This window comes from Silurus aristotelis (genome assembly GCF_946808225.1).
Source record: "Silurus aristotelis genome assembly, chromosome: 1".
NCBI classification, from domain to species: Eukaryota; Metazoa; Chordata; class Actinopteri; order Siluriformes; family Siluridae; genus Silurus; species Silurus aristotelis.
In genome coordinates, this window is record NC_139574.1 from 9,410,557 (window position 1) to 9,423,784 (window position 13,228).

Genomic DNA, 13,228 nt, shown 5'->3' on the forward strand with positions numbered 1-13,228 from the left:
TTTGTTTAATGAAATTTTATTAATTTATTACAGTTTATTTTCTTCATTCCGTAGAGTTTCTCTTGGCTGCACTCATAACAGTACGTGTATGTGGATGTTAGATTTTTTGTCCAATCTATGTGCTGCTATGTCAATCTAATCTGCCCAGGGCCTGAAAAGTATGTTCTGCTGGACTTTTTTTTTAGACCATAGTCTCCTTAATAAATAGGTCTGTTTCTTTAACCAATCAGATTTCATATTCGCCACCTGCAACTGCAAACTGCAACTGCACCTAAATAGCGTCAGCATTTTTCCGTCCTCTGATTGATTGGTCAAATGGGAAACTGTTACAGCCAAGTTCGACTGGCAAAACACATGTGTAGCTCTGCACACATTTATACATCTAAGTAAAACTTTTTGACTTTTTTATGCCTACGGAGGAAGAGAAATTGGTTTGGTCACCGACATTCTTTAAAATACAATAGAAAAAAACAAAAAGCTAGACATTGTGAGGAGGTCAGCCAACCCTGAAGCTAGCTAGCTTGTCTCAGCCCGGGAAAGGGTTTGTTCACTTCCAGACCAGTGAATATGAGCTTACAGCCTCTGAGGAGCGGTGCAAATTATAAGTATGCATCTCTGGTGAGTGGGTCGTATTTTACTTACATTTTAATGTTTTTGTCATGTTATTAGACAAATATTTATTCTGAACTGCTCCGGATGATGTAGGTGGCACAGTTGCAGTGGTAGTGTAGAGGTTTGGAGTTGTCTTAACTGTGTTTCTTGCTTTAGTAAAATGGTATTCACCCTCCATATGCAAAATGCTTCTCTCTCTCTGTAATGCCACACGTTGTTATATTGCTTTTTGTGTAGTATTGATGGTTTCCATAATTGCAACGTGATAGTGGTGGTATTAAGAGGTGGATTAAGTTTGTTAAGTCAACGGAACCAAATGCATGGCCCACCACTGGTGTTAGAGAAGTGAAGAAGAGAGTGCAGACAGGGTGAAGTGGGTGAAGAAGAGTGGCAGGAGTGATTTGTGATAGACGGGTTTCTGCAAGAGTAAAAGGGAAAGTTTATAGGACTGTGGTGAGACCTGCTATGTTGTATGGTTTAGAGACAGTGGCATTGACTAAAAGACAGGAGGTGGAGCTAGAGGTAGCAGAGCTGAAGATAAGGTTTTCGTTGTGAGCGACGAGGATGGACAGGATTAGAAATTAGTTTATAAGAGGGACAGCGCATGTAGGACGTTTTGGGGACAAGGTGAGGGAGGAAAGATTGAGATGGTTTGGACATGTGCAGAGTAGGGACATGGGGTATTTTCGATAGGAGAATGCTGAGGATGGAGCCACCAGGAAAGGCTAAGCCTTTTTCGGGTTGCTTCTTCATTCCCAGATTGTCTTTATACTCTAATATTGTTGGACTGAAGAAGTGCGGTTACGGGTCGGTGCCCCATAGACAATGGCTAGCTATCTCTACCTGGATGTCTCATCATCCCTCAAAACACAGGTGCTACCCACCAAGCCCCTTCGAAATACTTCGCCACTGGTATGCAAGGCATATGCCTCAGCAGGTCAAGCAGCAGCATGCCTGCACACTATGGCAGTGTTGCATGCCTATCAGGCTGATCTGCTGCGTGAGCTGGACATGGAGAGCCTTGCTCTATGGTACACTAAACAGACCACTGACCCTTTAGGAAGCTGGTTCGTTAACCCTGCATGCTCAGTGCTTCAGGGCATGACCAGCTCCAGCGAGTGCCCTCCTCGGTCTCTGCCCAGTACCGTAGTGAACCCAGAGGACTGGCTACCTCTCAGGAAACCCTTAGAGCTGCACCAGGGCATAGCTTCGGCTCTAGGCTCACCAGAGGTCAGTCTTGAGAGACTGATTCCTTTAAGAGACTATCTGGCAACCTGGGAGGCTCTGCCAGACGTGTCTCAATGGGTCCTGCGTTCTGTTGTCAGAGGCTATACGATTCAGTTCGTTTCTTGCCCGCCCCGGGTCAATGGGGTGGGAACCGAGCAAGCTCTGTTCATGGAACAGGAAGTAGACACTCTCCTAAGGTAGGAGGCCATCATACAGGAAGTCCTAGTTCTACAACTAGTACTTCATAGTTCCTAAAAAGGATAGTGGGTTGTGTCCTCCACTAGATTTACGTCAGCTGAACCGCTCAGTATTAAGACTCAGGTTTAAGATGCTGACCCTGAATCAGGTAATGTCCCAGATCAGATCCGAGGACTGGTTTGTCATGGTAGATCTGAAAGATGCATACTTTTATGTATTCTTCTTTATATACAGTGAGGAAAATAAGTATTTGAACACCCTGCTATTTTGCAAGTTCTCCCACTTAGAAATCATGGAGGGGTTGAAGTTGACAGCTCATTGACCAGCCTCAAATAATAAACCAATGCTTACAATACTGCATATTATTACAGGTATCTCATATTTAATCACAGGAACTGTTTATTTACTGGAATTGAAAATGAGCTTATTGGGGTTTTTTCCTTGAATATAGGTACATTAAAAGAGATGAGGATATCATCACTTTTTATATTGATAGTTGTTGCCATGGCAGTAAAAAAATTGAAAAGATTGAAGCTTATATATATAATTTATTTATACTCTTGAAAGAAGCTCACAGGGAAAAAATGTCATGCTTTGCCACCTTGTATTTTGAATATTTACTTTGTAGCATTGCAGGCATAGGACTGGTTAAGACTTTCAATTCAAAACATTCTAATTTTAATACACTTTCTTGTATTAATGTGCTTTATACTTGTCACATGTACTTTACAGCATAGTCTTTTTAGACTTCTTTGCTTATCCCAGGAAGCTGAGGTCAGCGCACAGGGCTAGCCATGATACATCACCCTTGGAGCACAGACGGTTTAATGGCCTTGCTCAGGGACCCCAGAGTGGCAGCTTGGCTTGAACCCCCGACCTTCCAATCAGTAACCCAGCACCTTAACCCCTGAGCTACCACCTCCCTAGTTATATACATGTATAACAATGACAGACATCAATTCAGTAGACATGGTTTTAGGGACACCTACCATATTTGTAAATTTACATGTATACAGTATATCAGCCTCTGTTGCATCCTGTCAAATGGAAAGGGACCACCACCACTGGCCAGATTACTCTTTAGAGACAAACTCACAAATTATAAAGAACAATCTTATTTAATCTTTATTACCACATTATCTGTGTAAAGCTGCTTTGAGACAATGTACATTGCTAAAAGTGCTATACAAATAAAAATTAATTGATTAAATTAAATATCGTTTGGGTGCTGGAACATTTTCAGAAGTTGTAATAAATTAGGTATAGTATTGCCTATGGAACCAGTTTGAATAATCAATCTGTTCAATAATATCTAGTCACTTGGCTCATGTAGTGATCCCTTTCCATTAATAGATGGGATTAGGAAAGATAATCATCTATTCATAACAGACAGAAATATCTTAACATAGTTCTAAACATCAATTATTTGGTTTATCCTTATGTTCAATTTGTGCTTTGATTTGGCAGTGTATAGTATACTTTCTATTTTGGGGATTGAAAAATGGGGAAATTATCTCTTGCTGTTTGTAAGTATCTGCTGATAAAAAAATATTGAGGAATTAAGGGAAATGGAATGAGTGCACTTGTTGACAATTCTTTTTTTTGTTTAAGATATAGGTATAAACCACAACTAGACAAGTCACAGGCTTTTTTAGCTGCATAAGTAAAACAATTCAAACAAACTATTGCACAGTAATCTGTCTAATAAATGCAGCAATTACATGAACATTGCTTTCTTGGTTAATGTTTCTCACACAGTGTTTAGACAAATTGCCTGTCCTTCAGCTTTAACAGCACATACACTAATCACAATTTAGTCATTTTCATGAGTTTTCTTTTTCTTTCCGAAGCACCAAACTCAACATGAAAGAGTTAATGTAGGTGGTTAAGTGAAAGTATCTTCAAACTGTGTGATGGGATGAAATTTATTTGTACAAAATCAAGGTCAGTACATGGGTGGTATATGAACAAATAACTGCTACACACAGGCTGATGAACCCTACACTCCATTGGAACAAACCAAATCACTCAATTACAGATAGTATGCATTTTAATTTTATTGCAGTGATTGTGTACTTTTGGCGGTTTTAAGGTGGTTAGGAGTGTTTTTGGTTACTGTAATTGTGTAACTGTATTGAATGTATGGTAAAACAAATGTTGATTCATGTTAAATACACTGGTTAGTTCAGCAAGTGAAAAAAGTTTGTAGGCAAATAGTTTGTATTCAAGCAGTTATTTCTTTAAATAAGCACAATCATCTGGCAATGGAATGGAAATTATATATTACCATATTTTCCGGACTATAAGCCGCTACGTTTTTCTCACGCTTTGAACCCCGTGGCTTAAACAACGAAGCGGCTAATTTATGTATTTTTCCTGGGTTTTCCCGGTTTCACAAACTTAAAGCCAAAAAACTGAGCGACATAACATTAGACCAATAAAATTTCCGAACGGAAACGAAAAAACACACTTGACCTGTTTCTGAGCTGCACGGCATCGGGAAAAAAACTTCCACCATTGGTGATTTTTGTTCTGTTTAGATACAAGCCATTGTAACGCGTTGAGTCTGGGTCAAGGGATAGCTCGCTAACTCCAGTTGGAACAGAAATCATATAAGCACAGACAGGTTTCCAAAACTCGTGCTTTTTTATTTTTCTTGGCAACAGCGTTACGGGTAAGTCAAAGAAACTTAGAAATGAGCATCAGAAAATAATAAGGACATATTCTTTGGCCTTGCACACATGCAGTAATACCGGAAAATGCCGCTCTGCTCTTAAAGGAGCCACAACAAATTTCACCCATTACACACTGTCTTTCGTTAAAGCCTGTGTAAAGTTCATTAGTTTTAGTGTAGACAGCTGTGGCTTATAGACAGGTGCGGCTTATTTATGTTTCAAAATAAAAATCTTTGTAAAATTCAGTGGGTGTGGCTTATATTTGGCTGCGCTTAATAGTCCGGAAATTACGGTATATTTATATAGTGGCTCTGTAAGAAGCATATCAAGGTTCTGGCGTGGCCTAGCCAGTCTCCAGACCTAAACCCAATAGAGAATCTTTGGAGGAAGCTCAAACTCCGTGTTTTTCAGCGACAGGCCAGAAACCTGACTGATCTAGAGAAGATCTGTGTGGTGGAGTGGGCCAAAATCCCTCCTGAAGTGTGTGCAAACCTGGTAAAAAACTACAGGAAATGTTTGACCTCTGTAATTGCAAACAAAGGCTACTGTACCAAATATTAACATTGACTTTCTCAGGTGTTTAAATACTTATTTGCAGCTGTATCATACAAATAAATAGTTAAAAAATCATACATTGTGTTTTCTGGATTTTTTTTTTTAGATTATGTCTCTCACAGTGGACATGCACCTACGATGACAATTTTAGACCCCTCCATGATTTCTAAGTGGGAGAACTTGCAAAATAGCAGGGTGTTGAAAAACTTATTTTCCTTACTGTATATATCTGTATTTATTCATTTATTATGAAGCAGTTGCATTTATGTTTATCCCTTATCTCATATAGCAATACACTATTTATCAACTGACTCACAGATTCTTGTCTTTTTCTGTTCTGCTGTCTTACTTGTATTGCTTTATCAGCTATTGTAGTGCACACTGTTGATCAGTTTCTGCAATATTGGGAGCTGCTAAATATGCAAATTGCATGGCTTATGCTGTTTACCCTTATCTTGTTATATCTCTTCGCCTGTGGTAACTATCATGGAGGTCTTGTTCTTTTCAGCACAACAGCAGCAATTTGTGGACCACGCCTCCATTATGCACGCTTTTGATTTTGCTGCAAACAAAGACAGGAGCAATAAGGGAACATTAGTTCAGAGGCTTTGAAAAGACCTGAAACACACCTGGAAAGCCATGTATCCTTCAGCGTCACTTGCCAAATTAAACGCTCATGCTGTTCTGCCTAGCGGCACTGAGTACTTTTAGCAGAGTAATCATCAGAGAGAGGAAATATCATCTGATAATAATAACATTTAGTGCATTATTGTGTACACAACACACTGTAGATTTCACAGTGTGCTAATGTTTTTAAGTGTTTCCCATAGCATAGTGCTGGAGTCCGTATTAAATAAAATAAGGCAAAAATAGATTGTAACATTAGTCAAGGCAAGTGTTTTGTCTAGTTATTTTTAACATATACAGCTGGTACAGTACACCATGGATTAAAAAAACACATTCCTCAAGGATCAAGGTGCTACAAAAGGACCTGCACACAGGATTAAATAAAGTGCACATGTGCAAAAAACTCAATGCACTGCAGTAATAATACAGTGAATGGCAGTGAAGTTTCAAGAAGTACACAAAGCTAATGTAGATGTAAAATAAAGTGTGAAGGTATTGCTAATGTTATACTTGATACTTTACATGAAAACATTTTAGTGCAAAGTAAACGTAAAAGTAAAATGGTAACTACTACTGTTTTCTTTCCAGATCTGCTTTTCTTGACATACTCTTCTTTTAATTTTAATGGTAATGAGAGCAGATTGAAATTTGGAGACCCAACCACTTAATATACCATAATGACACTATAGTGCAGTACTTAGACATGTCATTACAGCAGCCTTTACTGAGGTACCGTGTGTAAAAATCGGCACAGGTTGCCCATCAGGGATGGAGGTAATTGCCTCTTCCATCTTAATCATGTTCTGCACACAATTCACTTCTATTTTCTCCTCCAGATCATGGTATTGGTGGGGCTGAATTATTGCTGATGTGTCATCCCATTCCAGTTACCGATAGCATTGTCCTCTGATGTGACTCTTTAGTCTTGAAGGGGGGAAAACGTCTTTAAGACTGCATTAACAAGAAAGTAGAGTGGATGAAAATAGAAAGATGGATGCCTCTTGATCTTTGGGTGAGACAGGCGATAAGAAAAGAGATGCACTTTTTCTTCTGTGTATAATTAATGCTGCCTTGAACAACTGTTTAAATCCACCAACAAATGCATTTCACATGAGTGGTTAAGGCATTTGTTTTGAGAGACTTTGAACAATTGCCTTTATTTGATCTTAGAAAATTGAACAAGACACAGAACAAGATAGCCTGGCTTTAGACTATTAACTGATCAATGATGAAGGTCTTTTTTTCCCTTTCTAAAAATTCCAGGTTGTAAAGATTGAAATGAAGATAAATGGTGAAAGTCTTTTTCTTTGTTTTCTTCTCTTTTCCATTTTTGTTTCGAAATATTCCAAGAAAATTCTACATTTTTAATAAATAAAAAAATCCAGGTTATAAAGCCCATTCAAATGTGTTCATGCCAAACTCATCCTAAATCTGATCGTCTTGACAAAAATCCAGGTCCATTTCCCTGTAGAATTAAATGACACAGAACATATGTTGCCTTAAAAGTAAAAGCGTTCTACCTGAAAATAAATTTTTCACAGTCATCTGGATCCGAACGATAAAGCAAAGCATCCAAAAAAAAAAGGTCGAACTTACAAGTAATGAAAGCAAACCTTCCGGGTCCCATTAACACTATTCAGATGAGCTGCTGCTAACTGGTCCCACTAGCTTAGATTTATACTTAGCCGTGTTAGCAATTTTGGGTGGAAGTACTCCTTTAAATTAAGATGTTTCATCTCGGTCTACCTCATGGAATATAATGCATATCATATAAGGTCCTAAATCCTTTTTATTGTGCTGCCGCTTCAGCAATAATACAAGGTTTTTTTTTTGTGTGTGTGGTGTGTGTGTGTGTGTGTGTGTGTGTGTGTGTGTGTGTGTGTGTGTGTGTGTGTGTGTGTGTGTGTGTGTGTGTGTTATGCTTGAGGGTCTTAACATTCTATTAAACTGAATTAGGTGTTAATTCTAATTAGTCATGTTTACAGATAAGAAAACTGTGTTTGTGGATTTAGAGAAAGCGTACGACAGGGTGCCGAGAGAGAAGTTATGGTATTGTATGAGGAAGTCAGGTGTGGCAAAGAAGTATGTGAGGGTGGTGCAGGACATGTATGAGGACAGTGTGACAGCATGGAAGTGTGCAGTAGGAGCGACAGACTGGTTCAAGATGGAGGTTGGACTGCATCAAGGATCGGCTCTGAGCCCTTTTCTGTTTGCATTGGTGATAGACAGATTGACAGACAAGGTCAGACAGGAGTCTCCATGGACTATGATGTTTGCAGATGATATTGTGATTTGTTTCGAGAGTAGGGAGCAGGTTGAGAAGAGCCTGGAGAGGTGGCGGTACTTGCTGGAGAGAAGGGGAATGAAAGTCAGTAGGAGTAAGACAGAGTACATGTGCGTAAATGAGAGGGAGGGCAGTGGAGTGGTGCAGTTGCAGGGAGAAGAGGTGGTAAAGGTGGAAAGTAATGGAGAGTGTGTTAGAAAAGTGAAGAAAATAGTGCAGGCAGGGTGGAGTGGATGGAGAAGAGTGACAGGAGTGATTTGTGATAGAAGGGTATCTGCAAGAGTGAAAGGGAAAGTTTATAGGACTGTGGTGTGACCTGCGATGTTGTATGGTTTAGAGACAGTGGCATTGATTAAAAGACAGGAGGTGGAGCTGGAGGTAGCAGAGCTGAAGATGTTGAGGTTTTCGTTGGGAGTGACGAGTATGGACAGGATTAGAAACAGGTTTATTAGAGGGACAGTTTATGTAAGCTGTATTGGAAACAAGGTGAAGAAAGCACAATTGAGATGGTTTGGACATGTGCAGAGGCGGGACATGGGGTACATCAGTAGGAGAATGCTGAGGATGGAGCCACCAGTAAGGAGGAAAAGAGGTAGACCAAGAAGGAGGTTTATGGATGTGGTGAGGGAAGACATGGAGGTAGTTGGTTTGAAAAAGGCAGATGTAGAGGACAGGGTGGTATGGAGACGGATGATCCGCTGTGGTGACCCCTAATGGGAGCAGCCGAAAGAAGAAGAAGAGGAAGAGAAGAAGACAGATAAGAAAACTACCCAGGTTTAGATATTAAAGAATGTCTGTCATTAGCATCACAACACGACACCTGTCTTCAAATTACTGAATATAGGCAAGTATAGTTTCCTATTTTTTTAACTCAGAATTATTAATACCAGTGGTGGGCCATCAGCACATTCTCTGCTGGCCTAGACTCTATATTAATAACTGACTTACATTTGATTTTCACTTTGTCCATGAATTTTTATTACATTTTCCCGATTGTCCATTCTCTTCCTTTCATAGCATTTCGATAGGTCATAAGTTTGTAAGTTTCGATATGAGCTTCCATCCAAACAGATTTTAGCTGTCACATCACATGTTGCTGAGGTCAAAGTTATCTGTCTGCCTTGAGCCTTTACTGTGAACACAGGCACCCTACCGCTTCCAATCCATTTTGCTTGAAGCTGTTGCTTTAACCAATCAGATTTCACATTGGCCACTTTAAGGCCATCTAGAAGGCATCTAATAATGCCAGCATTTTCACGCTTTTTAATTGGATGGTCAAAGAGCACAGTAGTCTGGGTCTGTAGCAAACTGCAAATATGTAAAATATATTCATGTGGATTTACATTCATCAATGGCTGACAGAGAAGAAAATTTATTTGGTTGCAGATACAATTACAAGGACATTTACAAGACAGACTTGGACATCGTTAGGAAAGGTCGGCCAAAACAATTCAAAACAGTTGTCAAGCTTTTTTATGAACCATTTATACTTTTGCATTTTCATTCCTGTAGAATTTGCACAAAAACACACAATTTGCCTTTTTCTCTAATCCACAGGAAAAGCAGAATGCATGGAAAATGCATTTATGAGGTTATATTGATGCTCAGCTAGAAATGATGTATGCAGGCAGTGTAGCTCTGACTGCAGTGAAAGGAGACTTACTGAATTCTGTGTTCATTGTGTTTTGCTTTAGTAATAGCATTTATTCTCCCTGAATGAGATATCTGTCTGTGATGCAGCACTCTGTTATAATGTGTTTCCCTATTATATTGATGGTTTCTATAGCTGTGGTATCATAATGCTGGTATTAGGAAGTGAATTGATTTACAGTACAGACCAAAAGTTTGAACACACCTTCTCATTCAAAGAGTTTTCTTTATTTTCATGAATATGAAAATTGTAGATTCACACTGAAGGCATCAAAACTATGAATTAACACATGTGGAATTATATATGGAATTATATACATAACAAAAAAGTGTGAAACAACTGAAAAATGTCATATTCTAGGTTCTTTAAAGTAGCCACCTTTTGCTTTGATTACTGCTTTGCACACTCTTGGCATTCTCTTGATGAGCTTCAAGAGGTAGTCACCTGAAATGGTCTTCCAATAGTCTTGAAGGAGTTCCTCGAGAGATGCTTGGCACTTGTTGGCCCTTTTGCCTTCACTCTGCGGTCCAGCTCACCCCTAAACCATCTCGATTGGGTTAAGGTCCGGTGACTGTGGAGGCCAGGTCATCTGGTGCAGTACCCCATCACTCTCCTTCTTGGTCAAATAAGCCTTGATGCCTTCAGTGTGACTCTACAATTTTCATAGTCATGAAAATAGAGAAAACTCTTTGAATGAGAAGGTGTGTCCAAACTTTTGGTCTGTACTGTATGTTGGACACCACTGAAAGCATAGGTATAAAATGCATGGTCCACCACTGATTAATACTTAGAAAAGAACAAGAACACATATTTAAGCATTTTATTTCCTTATATTTTTTTAGCTTTACAGTTCATAAGCGATCTAAATGTTCGATGTTACAATTGGAGGAATTTACCCTATTTACTAAAAGAACAGTAACAGTTAAACTCCAAACAACTACCACTACTACTATTACAAAACTATAGCAAATAATCCAGGTTAAAAAATAAACCTTTGTATAATGCATTCTTTAAAAAATCTGTTATTAATAAAGTCAATTCTCAACAGATTCTTTAACATATTTTTTTCTAAATTCAGCTAATTCCACAACTGTGTAGAATCAAAAACATTAAGCTATGCAGCTTGAAAATCCAATGTAATCTTTTTTCTACACAGCTGTGATTCATTGAGATGAAGTAGAACAGATGATAAATAACTTGTTACTTTATTTAATGAGGAGAAATGTAAAGATGTGTCGCAACTGTGGCTTGAGATGCATTGAGAATCATTCTCTAATCAATCCCCACCTTAAGGCTCAACCATGTCTCCAAAAAGAAACATGAAAATAGGAATAGAACAAGATGGTGATTTTGTCAGTAAATAATCAATGATGATCTTGGTTGAAGTGCTATGATATTGGCCAAGAGTTACTACTCTCACTTCAAAACAATTAGCTGACTAGCTCTAAAATATGTCACAATTTAGATGCTGCATTGGCATCAGTGTCTCATATGAAATATACAGAAAACAGAAGTCATTATTTTAAGGAAACAAGACATCATCCAGATCAAGCTTGTCATTATTAAAACCTAGTGATGATATACATTTATCTGTCATGCAGAATGTCTGTAATGTAATATAATGTAATATCTGTTCTTTTTCTAACTTTGCTCTTTGTTTTAATATGGGAATCGCTTTGGGCGTGACCAACTACGGAAGCTCCTATGACACCACGTTAGACAGGTCGACCTGATTTCAGGCTCCGACCCACCTTTATTCCTCAGGTCGACCCCTTACAATATCATTCGCGCTTTCTTCCCATGAGGGACTACGTTAAGCTCTCTCGGCATATCCAGTTCCCGGCTGGTTTTTGCTTAACTGTTCATCGTGCGGGCTGTCATTGGATTCCGCCACGGAACGCGAGACCAGTCATACAGGATTGTGCTGAGCGACATTGCGAAACTCGGTATAGTGTTTGCATCACAGCGAGCTATTCCTTTTTCTGACCTGCCGTGTATTGAATTACGCAGTAGGGACTTAGTAGCATAAGCTAACTACAGGCTTAATGCGTCAAGGCGAAGCCTTCGGAGGGCTAACTACCCTGCGAACATCGGCAGACTAACGTGTTGTGACGAGTCTCGATTTTCTCTGTACTCAGCCATGTCGACGGTCATCCCCCCAACCAAAGGGAATGAGTCGAGGATCAGGGAGGTTGCATCCCACCCGTGTCCATCATCATGTGGAGCAACTATCTCGGGCAGGGACCCTCACCCAATGTGCATCGCGTGCATGGGCCCGAAACACGATCAAACATCGCTCGCAGACCCGCAAGCATACTTCACTGCACATAAATGCCGGTGAAAGTTTTGGAGAGACGGCTGAGAGTGGTGGTGGCTAACTAGTAAGACCCATGTCTGTCCGGCGCCGCCGCAAAGTCTACGGCCGTTGAACATCAGCAGCGAGCTACTACGAGCAGGCGACGCAGCCTTGCAGATGAAAGATAACCTGCACAAGGTATGCAAGTGAGCCACGGCTAAGCTAGGGCTAGTTTGGCCCGCGGCCCAGGACATGGAGGGAGCTGTGAGAGACCTTTATGACAGGAAAAGGCTGCCGCCTGCTCAACCCGCTGCTAGACAGCTACTAAGCCACCTAAGGCAATGCCTACGAGTTTCAAACCATTCTGTTCGGACTGTCTCTCGCTCCGAAAACTTTCAGCAAATGTGTGGAAGCGGCTCTTTTACCGTTGAGAAACAACGAGATACGAATTTTGTCTTATATAGACGATTATCTGATATGCTCCTCATAGAGAGAGCGAGCAATCAAAGATGCGGAGAGTGGTCTTGGTCTTGGAGGCCCTTTTTCATCACCATTTCGAGCCAGTCGATGGCATAGGGTTGAAATTTCTCTTTCTTAAGACGGTGCTGCTTGTAGCTCTAGTGACAGCTAAGCATGTGAGCAAGCTGCAAGCCCTATCTGTCGGTCCATCCTGTTTACAGTTGGCCCCAGGGCTCAAGTTTCCTTTCGCCCTAACCAAGCTTTTGTACCTAAAGAGGTGGATTCTTCTTATAGATGTCCCGTTGCGGAACTTTCAGCTTTTCACCCTCCTCCATTCTCTTTTCAGGAGGAGGAGAGGTTGAGTTTCTTATGCCCAGTGCGGGCTCTCCATACGTATGTCAGGAGAACAGCAGGCTTCAGGAAGAATGACCAGCTGTTTGTGTTTTGGGCAAGGGGGAGCCCCTCACAAGGGGGAAGCCGTTGTTGAGGCAGCAGCTGTCCCATTTAATTGTTGAGGCTATATCGCTAGCTTATGAAAGCAGAGGTTCTCAGGGCCCACTCTACTAGGGGGAAGGCGACATCATGGGCCCTACTTAGGGGAATTTTTGTTCAGAAAATTTGTGCGGCGGCTGGTTGGGCTACGC

General features: G+C 40.3%; 1 protein-coding gene across 7 annotated transcripts in view; it reads left to right on the top strand.

Annotated features, from left to right (window-relative positions):
• The window catches only part of LOC310729936 (RNA-binding Raly-like protein), a 204,882-nt gene that overhangs the window by 63,449 nt on the left and 128,205 nt on the right, over positions 1-13,228 (top strand). The window lies entirely within an intron of this gene.